Raw genomic sequence first — 12,378 nt, 5'->3', positions numbered from 1 at the left:
GTCCAACACCCTTTTACCTTCCAACACACAGGTTCCTCAGTGATCTTCTCTTAGCCAATATGCTAGGCCCTGCGTGGTCTTTACTAGTCCCATCCTCCTCCGTGTCTATGCCCTCTCCTCATCCTTCTCAATCCTACTAAATCAGTTTCTATCTAGCTTCAGGGTCCTATTCATACCCACCATTAAGCATTCCCTGGAAACTCTTTTTTTAATTTTTTTATTTTAAAGAGAATAAAACCAAGCAAAATAAAACAGAATAAAACCAATCAAAACAAATCAGTGTGACACAGGACATCCAAACTATCAAAATCAACAGTGGTTAACATTGTCTTTGGACATAGTGAAAATCTAACAGAACAGAGCAGAACAGAACTATTAAAAACAAAACAATGCAATAAAGTATTTTAAGACAATAGTAAATTCAAAATGGTTACCATAATATATCTTGTTATCTTTGAAATAGCTGCCCATACCATCGGATATAACAAAACCAAATGAGACAAAACAGAATAAAACCCAACCCAACAAGACAATGAAAATGATACAAGAGTTCAAAACAAGATAACAGGGAATTAACAGCAGCCATCACCTTCAGAAGGAGATCCCCCACAGAGGCTACACTGTGTATTTTTATCCTCTGAATAGATGACCAGGCTACCAGCTTTGGACCTGTAAAGCCAGTAAAACACTAAACACTACAAGCCTTGAGTTGTATTTTACTTCAGTAACTGCCATCACAGCCTGTGTTTGTCCGGATCAGCTGGTCACTTATGTGGCTGTGGCAGGGGTGGGGTGGGGAGTTTGGCTCTTCTTGTTTCCCACCCTGAGCGCTGGAAGGGGCTGGCATCTGGCTCTCCCTCACTGGCCCATGCATGGCACTGATTCACAGGGAGGGCTTGCTTCTTGGTGACTTCTTGTTCTCTTCCCCTGCAGTCTGCAGATGAAATTGACTCACAGGAAAAGGCTGGGGTCTGGCTGTCCCCACAGTTGGCCCTACATGGTACAGATTTGCAGGAAGGGCTTGCTTCTTGGTGACTTTTTTTCTCTTCCCTTGTAGACTGCGAATGGCCTCTCTGGCAACTCTTGACTTCTTATTTGTTGTTTTTCTGTGTTCCTTAATCATATGCTGTTAGTACCACAATTATAAGTTTATTTTGTTTTTGTTTTACCTGTGTTCATTAAATTTTTCCCCAAACATAGCCTCTTTGGCTCTGTCAAACTTCTGAATTCCCTGCAATGTGAAATAAAAGGCTAAGCATGTAAAAAAGATATGCAACAGTTAGAACAGTACCAGTTTACTACCTTGTATATCACTGATTCTTTTCACAGCAGTACTGCTCTACTATACAGTTACCTCTGAGTGGTTCATGGGAAAATGGGTGCCTTTGAGACCACAATGTTAAGGAAAATGAATCAGACACACAAGCCTAAGTATTCCATGGCTTCTCTTATATAAGCTGAAAGTATAGAAACATCAAAGAGCAAAACAAAGACTGATTATAAGAAACAGGGCTGGGATTTAGTTCAATGTTGTGGGCACCTGCCTGACAAGTGTGAGGTCCTGAATTTGATCCCTGGTACAAAAAAAAAAGGAAACAGGGTTACGAATCTTTTGCAAATGGGAAATGAACCGATAGATGGAGGCAGAGGAAGGGAAGGGGGCAGGGGAGGCCAGGGGAGGTGAAAAGAATGAAGGTATGGTACAAGCATGCGCCCATTCTTCAGGAGGAATGCAGTCTTGATGTGCTGTAAACTGTAGTCATAAAACCTAAACATTTTTAAAAATTAAATTTTTTGTCTGAATTACTCTTTGAGCTGCCATGTCTTAATACTGTGTCTTAATCAGATGACACCCAAAAATGTGGATCTTCCTGTTTGGAACTGTGCACCACCTTCTTCCCATCAGATACTGATGCTTCTTTGGGAAACATTTTTCCTGCTGTGAGCACATGATGAACAGTCTGTTCGCTGAAAGTCTCCACAACTTTGACATCATAGGGGAAATAAATCCAGGAAAATCTCTGGGCCCAATGAAATAGATAAATGAGGAGAATAGCGAAGATGTTCTTAGGGAGAGAATGTTTTTTCCTAACCATCCATTTAACGCCAGCTAGTCCAGTGAGTGGAGCAGGCAAGGGCTCTGTGAGCCGGAAGCAGGATTTCCCCAGGTGGGAGGAAGCATGTGAAATTGCTGACACTGATTTGAGAAATTTAAATTGTGAAGGAAAGGCAAATAGAACCCTGACATGGTAGTTTTTTGCTGAAACTAAGATCAAAGCTCATTATTTCTAAGAATAAATCAAGTGAAGGCTTTGAAGATTGCTCTAATTTTAAGAGAAGACAATTTCCTAATTTTTACTCACTTTTGAGCAGCCTGTTTATAGTTCCATTGATCTAAAGTGTCTGTATTTGGGGAGGCATATTTTATCAATCGTTTCCATTTAACTTGGTAATATGATTGTTAGCACTAAGCTGCGTCTGCTTTCCAGCTGACCTTCTTAGTACTAACTTGGAAGGTCGGCATATTCAGATTCTCCTTACCCATATAAACTATACCTTCTGCATACTTTTTTTCTCTTGTCATCTGTCATGAGCTACCAGCTTGGGAGTATTCTGTTTCTTGATTCAAAGCCCAAGAAGAGGACTTGACCAGATTTTAAAAGATCTCTCACTACTTTGACAAGGAAAATAGGTCAAAGATATCTTGTTCTGTTTTTCCCAGGCATGTGCAAATTGTGAAAGTAGGCTAAGCCCCAATTATGGTTCTGGGCCACTTCAGAGCCCTTCCTTCACATTTTCTATTACACAACTGCTCCGCTCTTTAAACCATCTGTCCTTAGAAGAGGAAGTGGCTCAAGACAGTTTTTTTTTAATTTTCTATTCTTTAGATTGAGACTTGCATGAATTAACATCATCTAGACTGTGATAACTATGCTTTATGTAATTTTAAAATTTTCTATTTTATCTGTATATTTTAGTGACAGATGACTTAGCCTTAGTTAGTGATTAATTGGCCAAGAGAATGATGACGTTGGGGTTAGGTTGGTACGAGTTATGGGAAATACCCCAAATGCCAAGCAGCTGAAATGAATCTGCCTGAAATAAATTCTTTAGCGGATATATTGAAATAAGAAAAAACACAGACAGTCATGAGTATATTCTTCTTATAAGGGCAAAAGCAACACACTTACACAGGCACGTAGGACATTTGCTAAGCTTTGATAAAGTGAGAATTTACACAGACACCCTCAGTAATGGGGAAAAGAAACTGAAAACTGTTTAGAAGATTCAATTAAAAAGCATTATTCAAATACACTGTAAACTGTATGTGGGAGTTTCAAGGGCCTGAAATAAAGCTTTTATGTAGTGAAGTCATCAGATCTGACTGATACTGTCAAAGAGTTAGCTAGTGAGAAAGTAAACTGTTGTCTGCAGTGTTTTGTGACTGCTCTACATGTCCATGGTTTGGGGGAACTTTAGACTTCTTAGAGCAAGGGTCAATTAAAGCTCTCTTAGGACAATTTTTCCAATCATTTCTTACTTTTGATTTCTGGAAAAATGTCTTTGGTTTCTCATTATAGACACAAGCTCTTTTTTGCTGTCATTAGAAGAACTCTGATTTATAGAAGTATAGTCAAAACTGGAATTCCCCCTTCTACCAACCATACCGTTCAAAATCAAGCATCACTTAGCATCACTTTTATATGTTCAGATACTCATGGAGAATGTCGTCTCTGAATACTTCTCTATGCTAAAGCTTTACAAAAGGTCCAAAATCATTAAAACTGTACAAATTCAGAAATACACACGACATGCAGTTTTCCCACTACAACATTAATGATTTAGGTTAACAAAGGTGTAGAAGCCACACATAAAGTGGAGATCACTGTCCCACACAGTTGGATTTGAGATGTGACAATCTTGTGAAAGGCAAGAAGGGGGAAACCTATAGAATCATATTTTGTCAACAAAATCAGGACACATAAAATGTATCAGGTGCATTCTCCTTACCTCATAGTAGGAATGAGAAGTATTTCTACATTCAGAAATGAAAACCTAAAATCCTCTTTGCAGATACTGACAGGTTTCTGATAACTGGCAAATCCAACAATCATAACTGTCTTCACATTTTTGCTTTTCATATGCAACATTTATTGCTTTTCAACCCAAAGAAAAATAATCTGTTCCTATAACAATTGGAGGTAATGTCTCAAGGCACACTTCCATGTACGTGAGAAAAAGACAGAGTTCATCTTCTGAAACTTCATTAATGAATTTTTAATTGATTCTGTGGGTCTATCTGAATATCTACTGCCTTGTATTGGTTTGTGCTGTTGGTTTTCCAGATGGCCTTTTGAACAAACCTTTGTGTGAGCAATGGTTGTTGCTGGAAAAAAGAGAAAACAGAGTTGGTCGAAAGAATGAGCTTTCCTTTAAAAGGCCCACTGAGGAAGAAAAACACTGTTCAGCTCATTCTTTCTCCTGAGATAAGTAACTTCCTCCTTTCTTTTTTTCTCACATGAAACATCACATCATTCTTAAGGATGAGAAACTTACAGCTGAAAAATGTGATGCTTTCTCTGTGTCAGGAGGATAATGTTGTCATTTAAAAGAAAATAGTTCTTACCAAGCAGAGCAATCACCCTGAGTATTTCATTCCTGGAACTGTTTGCATTCTTTCCCAGTGAGCTAGAGAGACAGACATCAGGACCTATTTATAACGAGCAAGACGAGATAGCGAGCTGTTCAGTGCTGAGTTAAGAGTAAAAGCTTCAAGTGACTGGATGGAATTGCTATGTGCCTCTTCTAGGAAGCATCTTTTGCCTTTTGAGGGTGATGTGGCTGTATGTCAGCTCTGTGAAAGTCTAGCGCAGCGACAGCGAGTGATGTGAACATGGAAATAGTTGGATCGAAACCATACATGGTGAAGTCGAAAAGTTATTCTCTCCTAAGCTGTTTCTGAAATATGTTGGGGTTATTTCAGTGCCTGAAGAATAAATAGAACTTGAAGCACTCTGGAGAATATGTGAGAGACTCTGAGTTTTCCCAGGCAGAATCTATTACCCAATTGTCTTTTAGCTTTCACTCTGGCTTTAGAAAACATTTCTGCAGCTCTCTGTGTGTCCAGATAGACCAACCTGCTTGCATAAAGACAGGAGAAAAGTTTCTTCCTCATGCTGTGTTTCTTGCCAAGATCAAAGCACTGAAGGAAAATAGAAAGCAAATGACAAAACCCCAATGACAAGCTGACAGTATCCTTAGTCTGAGCTCTTTTTTAGCAGAGGGAGAAAACATGTAACAGAGATGTAGCCAATTATAATGGTGTTGGACTCATTTCTCTCCATTCCCTCCTTCCTAGTCCAAAGGGTCCTTTCATTCAGAAATGCAAATCAGTAGCAAAACTATGGGTGGAAAGCTTGTCTAAGTGGCTCCATCTTGTCAGTTCACTGTCGGTCCCTGTTTCTGTGGCCCCTGTGGCCATGATCCTGGGGCCCCTGTGGCCATGCAGAGGAGACAGCCTCTGCTGTTTTCTGGCTTTGTTTCTCTGTTTTATCAATATTGAGATGCTCTCTTTGACTTATGTAAACATTTGATACAATGAGAACTGGCTGGTTAACATGACACAGTCTTGTAAACCTGGAATATAACCTCTTAGCTGAAACCATGCATGAGAAGTGATTTCTTCCAACATTTCTAGCTCCCTGGTGGAATCACCATCACATATACCTGGCGCTCACTCTTCTAGAAGAACGGTGGGATGTGGAGGGCACCCAGGGTTGAAGGCATCTGTTTTCCAGAGAAGGATTTCCTTCTAATTCAGCATGAGAAAATAACAAAATCTCAAATTCATGTAAGTTTGTGTTATAGATCTAAGGGTTTTTCTTAGGCACCACTTTTCAGTAGCCAGACCCAGCAAACATCATAGTGACGAGACAGAGAAAAATCTAGATCAATTTGGTTATTCTGGGTTTTATCTCAGCAGAGTTTGGAGTGGATGAAATGAATTCTATACATAAATGTACTTTGATCAACTTCAAAATGCTATGTAAACTAAAGATTCATTTGAAGAAATTTGCTTCCAATGACAGTGTTAAAATATATACAAGGTAACTATCAGGAAATTTTCCTAAGGGCACATGGATTAACTTAGCCACACCCTGAATTTAGTATGTTTTTCACCTTGTAAGAGGAATAACTTACTATTTCCATGTATAAATGTGAAAATGAAGGCTCCAAAAATCATGCAACAGGTAAGTGGCAGAACCACAGATCCTTATAACTCCAAAATACGTGTTCTAAGTATTGGTTCTGGTACCTGAAATGAAGACTGTACTTTTCATTGTACCCACAAAACACCTAGTAGATAACTGTACCTCCACTGGTCATGGACTAAGTTTGTTAAGTTTGTTTTGGCTATATAATTTATTTTAAATAAAACATCTTGGAAGACTTAAACAATTCTATATTCTTTATGAAGGGAGCAAGTGCAAATAGGCTGCCAGGAGCCAGAGGACATCAGTGACCCATCAGCAAGACTCTTATCCTTGGTAAGAAAGAGCACTGAGCTCAGTACCCAGACAGGAATTCTCCCTGTTCCGCTGTGAGGTGTGTGGAAGTTCTACTTCTGGAATACAGTGTCTGCACAGCCCTCTGCCCTGAAACTCAATGGTTCTCTGACATAGCCTATCTTTGGAAGAGGCGGCATTGTTTATTTAAGTCATGTATGGTTCAAACCAGAGGGAAGACATTCTGTGGTTGATTCCAGTGATGGTGGCAAAACTCCGAGTGGACTCACAGCCATGGAGTTGTAGATTTTAAATTGGTGAATGGTGTGGTGAATGACCTATCAATAAAGCTGCTGAAAACAATAAATGCATATACAAAATTAGAAAAACTCACATACTGTGCTTCATTGGAGCATTGTTTCTCAGAAAAACAGGAGCCGAGGATTGATACTAGGATTGATACTAAAGGATAAAGTAAAATTGGACTGAGTACTGTGAATATTCTTCTGAGCTGCAGCATGATGTAAGAAGAATTATCTTGTGGAGAAACTGCGTGATGTGCTCTTCTGAACAGAGCTTCTCTCCAGCAAGCTTGTCTCCCCTTGCCGACTTTAGTGCAGGTTCACAGGACAGAAATTGTTTCTGCTTCTTTAGAAGGTTTCTGCCAATCCTTTGGACTCCACACCCTGAAAGACCTTTCCTGTTGCCAGTTTCCTTCCCATTTTACAGATGCATAAACTGAGTGGGGAAATGATAAGTTATTTACTCCTGCCTGATCATCCAGGTACTGATGGAATGAATTTAGAGTCTAGATGCCCACGTCCTTACTAAATGGCATGATGATTAAAAAACAACACTTTAATTTGAAATATTTTAACACAACCATGTCTTATGTAGACATGGAACTTGCAACTTATCCTATGTTTTTGGGTTCAAATCTCACTGTATGAGTCCAATGCATACATATTTTGCTCTTGCACTTTTTGTTTGCCAGGCTTCTTTGCCCTAATTCAGGATTTTAAAATAGATCATCACTGCTAGATAATAAGATTGCTAGGGTCAATATGTAAATGAAGGATACCATATTTTCCTTTTAAAAATACATGCACAGATACAAAATGAAGAAACAGACATGCAGAGTAATTAATTTTTCTTAAAACATCTGAATCTTTCCTGTATCTTTAGACCCCAGTCTGTTGAAAGTCTTTGAGGTAATTTTTGTCAAAGTGAAATCAGGTTTGGAAATCTCTGGCTCCTTTTGCTAAATGAGGTCTTGTTAAGTGAGCTCAGGTGTCTGTTTGCCTAGTATCGATGCCATGTGTGAGCTTGCTGTCCCGTGTCACACTGCCCCTCAGGACCTCCCTCCCATTCACCCAGGTAGCAGCCATATGTAGTGAAGCAAATTTTGCAAATAATGATAATATTGTGTAGGTGTTGAACTACGTATCACTCAAAAGGCATTGTGCACACATTTCATTTTTTGGACAGGAAGTTTCTATTTAGTCTATGGTTTTGGGTATGATTGGGAGCTGGTTTCTTATTCAGAAGCTGACAATGGCATATTTACCACCTTGCTTATTTTCTTGGGGTTTTTGGCTATTCCATCTAGGCACCTGCTTTAGCAGGTGCACCTCATCAGCATCCGGATGATGCAAGGACTGAGCTGCTCAATCAGTGCTGACTGAGAAACCCCAGTCACTTTCCTTTGAGAAATACCTTCAGAGTAGTTGCCTAAACCCTCAATTTGACTATTATCTTCTTTTGAAGTTCAGTAATGTCTCCAATGTTTAGGTTTTATTGGTTTTGTTCTGTACTGTTATGTTCAATTTTATTATTCCTGATGATATAGGCAATTCTTTTTAAGGTAGCAAGGGGTATTATGGTAACCATCATTGATTACCTGGTATTCTGTTTTTACATCATGTACTATGTCCATCCTTTATTTTGACTGACTCTGCTTTGTTTTGTCACATTTGGTCTTATTCTCTTCCAAAAAATGTAGTAAGAACTGTGGTAGTAATAAAACCCAAAATGTTTAAATGTTATTGTAAAAAAGAGAGGAAAATAAAGTGCTCTAAAGGACACAACTGCAAGTGTGACCATATTACTAGGTTTTTGTTGGATCATTGAACACAACTGTTCGAAGTTTCACTGTTTGAATGTCCACTTTGTATGCTTAATTTTGTAACGATCAACTATTTCTAAGATGACAATATGTAATTTATTAACTAGTGATTTCTTACTGTTTATTTTTTGAAATTCTGTATTATTTGTACCCTTTTACTGTTTTCTTTTCTCTTTAAATAAAAAAAAGAGACAAATACCTGCAGGGCACAAGACTTCAAAAACCCAGGCAGAGCCTTCATGGGCATCTGCCTACCATGGTTTTGTTCTTGTAAAAGAGTAAAAGATCCTTGCTATATTGCTCAAATCTTTTAAAATTATTAATGCTTTTCATCCATTGATTGGCAACATGCGTCAAATATTATTTACGGAGGAATTATTTTTATATGAATCAAATATATCTGAAACAGACAAATCTACCTTAATCACCAGACAGAGCTTCAGACAAATGATTTTCTCTGTCATTCATTTATTATATTAAAAAATCCTTTACAGAATGCAAGCATGAAGACTTGTTGCTCTGGGCTGAAGAGTGTTTCCTTGAAATCCACCCTCAATGTGAGGGTTTGCAGAAATGAGGATTTCATGAGACAGCTGGGCTGACTGTTTGCCCTCCACCACAGGATTAGTGCCTTATAAGAAGCTCCTCACCGCTGCTCCCTCGCTCCACTCTCCTATCTCCTTTCTCCTTTCTTCTCTCTCCTCTTTTTCTTCCTCCATCCCTCCAACCCTTCTTCTTTGTGAGCATATGGGGGAAAAGCAGCCAGTCAGAAACCAGGGAGAGAGTTTTCACCATAAACAGAATCTGACCTTGATCTTGGACTACTGTTAGGAAATTAATTTTTGTCATTGAAGCCACTCAGTCCATGGTATTTGTTATATGGTGAAACAAGCTGACTAACACCCTGCCATGTAGTGAGCATCAGGGTAAATACGACTGGATCATTTTGGGGAGCCAAGCAGTTGGGTGCTTTGTTTTCTACAGTAGCTGAGCTTAACTACCCAGGAAAAACTCCGTTTACACTTAACTGCACAAAACACCCAAGAGGCTGCACCTGTAGGAAATTTTAGCTTATCTTGTCTTGTAGAACTCTGAAGTTTTTCTAACAGGTTAAAAGAGGTTTTGGTTGAGTAATAGTATTCTGCATAAGTTGTATGTTACTTTTGGTTATGTCCAGTATAATGGCAAAATCAGAGAGACAAAGCAAGGTCAGGATAGAGTCTAGGAACAGAAAATAAGAACCTGAAGAAGAACGAATTGTAGACTACTTTGATTGTCAAAACCATATTCTGTCTCATCTTAATAGTTTAGTAGGAATAGAAATAAAAACTTCCACATCTGGCTGTAATGAATACCTGCTACTAGACTTGTTTTCTTGTGAGACATTGTAAAAGTGGGGGTCTATCACCATCTCCATCTCCATCAAGCTCTGTCTTTGTATCTTTCTTTCAGGACTCCCCGCAGCACAGGACTATGATGATTGAGAAGGAAGGTATGTGGGCCAAGTTCTGAGATTTACCCTATTTGTCCAAAGGCACTTTTCCTACTGTGACCCAAGAGATAGAGACCAAGTATAGCGTCAATCTAACTGAACTAAGCAGTTGGAGACTATTGACATGTCTAAATTTGCAAGCTAGGATACAAACAAAACAAACAAACCAAACTAAGGGTGAGTTTCCTATGCATGAGATGGGAAAAGGAGGAGATATAAATCCATCAGGAGTTCACTCTGGCTCTTTACCAAAGAGCAAGGTCTAGCACAATAACTGCTGCAGGCTGACACTGTGTTTACCTCAGTGCTGCGGAACACCGAGGTTCCAATCCAGCCAGGGTGGCATCTTCGATGAGTGCCTTGGAAATTTAATGGAGATTCCAGAGAAGGGGCATGTTTTGAGTGAGGACCACATTAATATGTAAGGACCTCATTCAATGACTAAGGTTCAAAGCAAAATAGACTCATTTTTAAAGAGTAGCACCCAGGAAAAGCAAAACATTCTCTCAGTAGCGTACTTGGCTGTGAGAATAAAACACAGCCCTTTTAAAGTAGGGCAGTGTGGCCCAGGGTGTCTATGACACATGACCCATGTGTCTAACATACAGTAAGAGCTTAACTTGAATTTCAGATAGAGGAGACTATGTAACACATAAGCAAGAAAATATTATCTTATGGAAACAGGCACCGAGGTGACTTGAATACTGGTATTCACACACATGATAACATTAAGGAAACTTTCATAGATAATGTTTGAATACTGAAAGGAAAAGGCAGTCATACTGAGAGAAGCAAGGGCATTTTAGCAAAGAAATGAAATCTGGAAGAAAGAATCCGATGGAAATTCTGGAACTAAAAAGCACAACGGAAAGATCATTATGTAGGCTTGACAGCCAATTGGAATCAGTAAAAATTGTCAATGGACTTGTTAATAAAGTTATACAATCTGAAGATTAGAAATATTGAAAAATTCAGGGAACCTTCACTGTCTGTTGAAATGTATTCAATTTGTAGTTGGAGGGAAAAGTATCGAGAGGGAAAGGGAATTCTTTTAATTTTAAAGAGGAAAAAAATAACAGTAAAATAGTTTCAAAACAGGTTAATAGGAGAGTTATAGCAATTAATACACTGCATATTGTTGTCTTTGTAGCAGTTATTTGGAGTACAAGAATAGGCATGATATCTTGTCCAAAGACTATTAGCACTAACCTTTCTTTTCAGTGAACTCAGAGGTACTAGCTGTATAACTATCTTCACTATCTTGTGGATAGATATGTTTTTTTCTTGTTCTTTATTTCTTTCCCTTTTCGTCCATCACAGTTTGTCTTTTCTTTTGAACAGTTTCATCCCAATTCACAATACCTATGGTACATTTTGGATCTTTTGTATTGTTCAATTCATCACACTAATGAGACAATATGATGTTTACACGTGAGTCTGATTTATTTCACTGACAAGTATGGCATCCATTTACTTATAAAAGTCTCTGATTTATCCTTCTTAATGGCTGAGTAGTATTCTCTTATTAAAAAACCCACATCTTTTTTATCCTTTCCTCCACTGATGGACATTTGGGTTGATTCCAAGACGTAGCTATTACAATCTGTGCTGCTATAAATATAGGTGTGTGTTGCTGTGGTACATTTTTAATTCCTCTAGGAATATACTCAGAAGAGAAAAGCTGGGTCTGGATGGAATGGGACCTCTAATCCTATGTTTTAAAAGAATCTCTACACTGATTTCCATGGTGGTTGTACCAGTCTACATTCCCACCAACAGTGGAGGAGGGTTCATTTTTTCCCAACAGACCCACTGACATTTGTTATTGGTTGATGTTTTTGAGCCATGAGATGGAATCTCAGAGCTGTTTTAATTTGCACTTCGTGAACCACCAATGATGTTAAACTTTTTGTGTGTATTTATTTTCTAGTTGTATTTCTTCATCTTGTAATGTGTATTCATCACAGATGCCCATTTTTTTGGGTCTTAGAATTTGGGGGGGTCTGATTTTTTTCAGTTCTTTATAAGTTCTAGATATAAGTCCTCTGTCTAAGGGATGACTGGCTATAATTTTTTCCCATTCTGTGGGTTGTCTTTTCACTCTGTTGGTAATCTCTTTTGTTGTGCAAAGGCTTTTTGATAAGGTGAGGTTCTATTGTTGATTCTTTGTAATATCAAGGGAGAAATATTTAAAATGTTAATGGCTGAAAAATTCCCCAATTTGATAAATGCTATCAATTTAAATATTCAAAAAA

At 38.4% G+C, this 12,378-nt stretch overlaps 1 long non-coding RNA gene across 2 annotated transcripts in view; it reads left to right on the top strand.

The window, feature by feature from the left end:
• Positions 1 to 12,378, top strand: part of LOC134472231 (uncharacterized) — a 178,846-nt gene that overhangs the window by 104,235 nt on the left and 62,233 nt on the right. Inside the window, exon 5 of one of the 2 annotated variants that reach the window (XR_010042123.1) lies at positions 6,479 to 8,593. The exons of the other annotated variant lie outside the window; for it this stretch is intronic. This is a non-coding gene — a long non-coding RNA (uncharacterized LOC134472231). Of the gene's footprint in view, positions 1 to 6,478; positions 8,594 to 12,378 lie in introns of those variants that run through there. 2 annotated transcript variants of the gene reach the window in all.

Source organism: Cavia porcellus, unplaced genomic scaffold, assembly GCF_034190915.1.
Source record: "Cavia porcellus strain 051 isolate PalLab524CR breed Dunkin Hartley unplaced genomic scaffold, mCavPor4.1 scaffold_22, whole genome shotgun sequence".
In the NCBI taxonomy this organism is placed as follows: Eukaryota; Metazoa; Chordata; class Mammalia; order Rodentia; family Caviidae; genus Cavia; species Cavia porcellus.
The sequence above is the reverse complement of the archived record's forward strand: the minus strand, read 5'-3'. Positions and strand labels throughout refer to the sequence as shown.